The sequence below is a fragment of the Anser brachyrhynchus genome (genome assembly GCF_964034855.1).
Source record: "Anser brachyrhynchus genome assembly, chromosome: 3".
NCBI classification, from domain to species: Eukaryota; Metazoa; Chordata; class Aves; order Anseriformes; family Anatidae; genus Anser; species Anser brachyrhynchus.
The window spans coordinates 63,864,157-63,868,053 of NC_137696.1; positions in this window are offsets into that span (position 1 = coordinate 63,864,157).

A 3,897-nucleotide genomic window follows, 5' to 3' on the forward strand; every position below is an offset into this window, starting at 1 on the left:
ATCCACTATATCACTTTGTACAGTAATTCGTTTCTCAACTCTCTGCACTCCCTAGTTTCTAATAAAGGAGTTGATTTACAGCATGCCACAGCAGTGCTTGGAAAGGGCCTGTACGTCGCATTACCAGCAACCTGAACCTGCAGGGGAACTTCTGCTAGGCTGAATTAGACACCCAAAATGGAATTGGGCAAAAAAAATAAAATAAAAAAAAATCTGGATTACTTCCTTTACCTTCAGAAACATACGTCAGAGAACCTGAGGGCTTACACTGCATGAAAAAACAGGGTCTCTGCTAAACCCAGAGTACTTCAGCTAATTCCCGAACAAGGTAAAATCAGTCATTCACCAGTCATCTGAACTACTTTTCTCCATGCAAGGTCTTGCCAACCTTAGGAGGGTGTCTCGGCCAACCTTAATTCTGATGGTTATGTCTACAACAGAAACAATGACTTTGGGTCCCAGCGTGGAGCCCTCCGTGCTGGTTCTCCAGGGACCGCCGTGCAATAGGGAAGGCACACGGTCACCCTGTGCCAGTGTGGGGAGGCACTTAGGCAGTGAGCTTGTGTTCGAATGCCACAGACTGAAGTGAGTGCTGCTTTTGTTTTTTTGCGGAGATGGTTACTAAACTGGGAAAGAGATTTTGCCATGCAAAATGACACTTTTTATTTTCCCTGTCAGATAATTGCTCTCATTTTGTGCTTATTTCTTTGTAAGAGATAAAGACAGGATCCTTCTGGCGAAAGAATGAGACCCCAGGGATGAAAAAAAGTCAGGAAGGACTGCTTGCAAAAAACAGACGCTGCATGTGGCCAGATGCCCGTGACACCAAACCGTGCCGCGGCAGAGAGACGGCACAGCGCCTGCCTGCCTCCAGACCGAGGGCACGACTGCTTCCCCTGGTCAGGAAACCTTTCCTTCGAGGCAGAAGAAAGCTACCACCCCGAAACAAGGGCAGGGCCTGGCGCAGGACGCTCCTGTCAGCGAGGGGAAGGAGGCCGGGCAAGGCCCCGCCGCGCTGCCCGCGCCCGCCCCCTGGCGGCGCCCGGAGACGGGGCCGGGGGTCTCCGGGCCGGGCAGGGCCGGGGGTCTCCGGGCTGGGGGTCTTCGGGCTGGGGGTCTCTAGGCCGGACAGGGCCGTGCCGAGCCAGTCGGGACCGCCTCATAAACGAGGCAAATGCAGAGCAAACGCAACGCTGGTGGGGGCCTGTGAGCTTTCTGCCACCGGGAGCTTGTGAACTTCTCCCAGGCTGGAGGGATCCTAGGGGCCAGAAGGCAGTCAGCAGAGCTGGTGGTTTTTTGTTTTTTGTTTTTTTTTTTTTTTCCCTGAAGGGCTAGCCTGCAGAAGGGGTCAGGCTGGAAAAGTCCTGTTGTGGAGCCAGTTGTGGTAGCTGGATGCCTGGTAGCTGTCTCTGGCCAGGCAGTGGTGCACCTCCATGTTCCTGGTAGAGTATGATCTCCTGGGCCCATGGTTTAACAGGCGTTAGGTATGGTTAAATATGTTAAATATCAGGCAGAAATATGCCTGATCCGTGGATGTGTGAGCTCAAAGGGGGAGCTCAGCAGGACTAGCCCGTTGCCTTCCTGCAAGACTCAGTAATACCCTCAAATACCTGCAAAGCAAAGGCTGATGGTGAGACACATTGCTGGTGTGATGCAGGAGGCTAAACCAGGGAAGTGGAATGCTTCCTCTGCCTTAGATCTCTACATTCTTCTCACAAACCTGTATAAATTCATGCGTTCTCCCATGTTAATAATGCGTGCCTGGAGGATTTATTTTCATGATGCATGTATAACCTACTAACGTAACATTTGTGCGTAGTTCATATTAATGTACTCATTTGCTTCTGCAAACAGGTTGCCACGCAAAGTACAGCAAGCTATATCAGTGTAAGAATATGAGCACAGGTGTGTGTGTATTCTTAGAGACAAATACTGTTTTATTTTTAATTTGAAAATATAAAGGCTGGACTGCGATGTGTGTCCCTGGTTAAGGCAAGCAACGCCAAGCGATGGAGGGGGGAGTCCTGTCGCCTTTCACACATCGCTCTGTGGTGCTTCAGCTACACAGGACCCCAAAACATCTCACACAGCACACGGGCAGAGTAGGACTGGGGGACCTATGGCTGAGTGACCAAACTTGCTTTTTCTTTCCTCTTGCTGCAATAAACGCATTCCTCACTCCATCATGCTCTGCACTGCGCATGGGCGACTGAGTGCAGGGGAAGTGAGGGTGGTGTGCTTGGTGGTGCCTGCCCCAGAGCATGGATCGGCTGGCAGCCTCTTAGAAGGAGGACGGAGAAGATACAACAGAAATAGGAAACTAGCTGGATTCTCGTACCTTGTGACTGCAATTTTTCAGGCAGTAGAAACTGCTACTGAGGTCTACTACACAGATCAACAAGCTTTTCTAGTATTCAGCTAGTGATATGAATTAGATCAATGTTTAAACATTTTTGCAGTTTCTTGTGCAACTCCTTTTTTATTATCATTTGACTATTAGCTAAATATTAAGTAAGTATTCCCATACATCCTGTCTGGGGATATGCAAATCAATAAAATAAAACCTTACATATGTGTGCTCTTCCTGTTTGTTTCAGTTTTTATGCATTTCTTTAAGACTATTCAGCATTTCTCTGACCCAAAGAAATGCTAAAATAACTTTGTTTTTCTTAGAAAATAAGTAGCAAAATAGTTTATTTAGGAAATAAACCCATGGACTGTCATGTGTAAATAGATTTATACAGAAAAATAAGCCAAAAGTATACCAGGAAGTTGTTTGGGTATGGGATTTCTATACGTATGTAAGCACATACACACTGGATTAATACAAGGAGCAATATAACTGTTGCCATTTCTGACAGGAATTACTTGTGGTATTGGTGGGAGTTCAGTGCCCATACATTAACTTTCCTTTTTTGAAAGACTACCCATAGGCAAAAAGCTAAGTCACACTCTCCATGTGTGACTCTCCATGTCACACTTCAAGGCTAAAGCATATGCACTGGACAAGGAGGAAAGGAATTTTCTTGCCTATGCATCCTCTTTGTCTCATTTTACTCATCAGCAGTGAAGAACAGCAGCACTGTTTTCTGACGATTGTAGGCAACAAGAAGTAAGCACTAGATGGCGGCATATAGTAACAAAAGGCCACTCGTGCGTTCTTATGCTGCTATATTCATACACACACGTTATTATTTTTATACAACCGATCAGTCGCTTCATGGACAAATTCATGTGGACAGGCCAATGCGTCAGGACAACCTACTTTGTTACTGGTTATAATAGGAATCTTGATTGTTCTGTGTACTGGTAGTGGGGATGCTCGGATGATGAGGGATGTTTGGCACGGCGCATAGCAGAGTTTTGCACAGCAGCTCTTCACAAAACCAGACTGAACAGTGCATTGTGGTCAGCACTGAGCCTGAGCTAGTATGTCCTCATCTGCCCTCTCATATTAGACCCATCCTAGTTATAATGAAGGCTGAGGAGGATATTCCCTGCCTGAGGGGAGGAGTTCTTGGCTCAGCTGGAGATGATGCTGGAAGTCCCAGATGTGGAGTACCCATCAGTCCGTCTGTGCCCGGCCTTGCTGTTGTCTGGGAGATAAAAGGTAAAGCAAAAGTAACATCTCTCTACCCAGCTCCCCCAGAAGAGAAGTCCACAGATACCAAAAGAGGACTGTGCTGAGTTAACCTTGGCTAACAGCTAAATGCCCACTCAGTGGCTCACTCACAGCCTCCTCCTCCCCCTCCCTGCCATCTCCTTTCCCCAGCAAGACAGAGGGAGAAAATAAGATGAGAAAACTCATGGGCTGAGATAAAGACAGGGAGGTTACTTACCAGTTACTCTTGCAGGCAAAACAAACTCAACTTAGGGAAAATCAATTTAACTTATTGC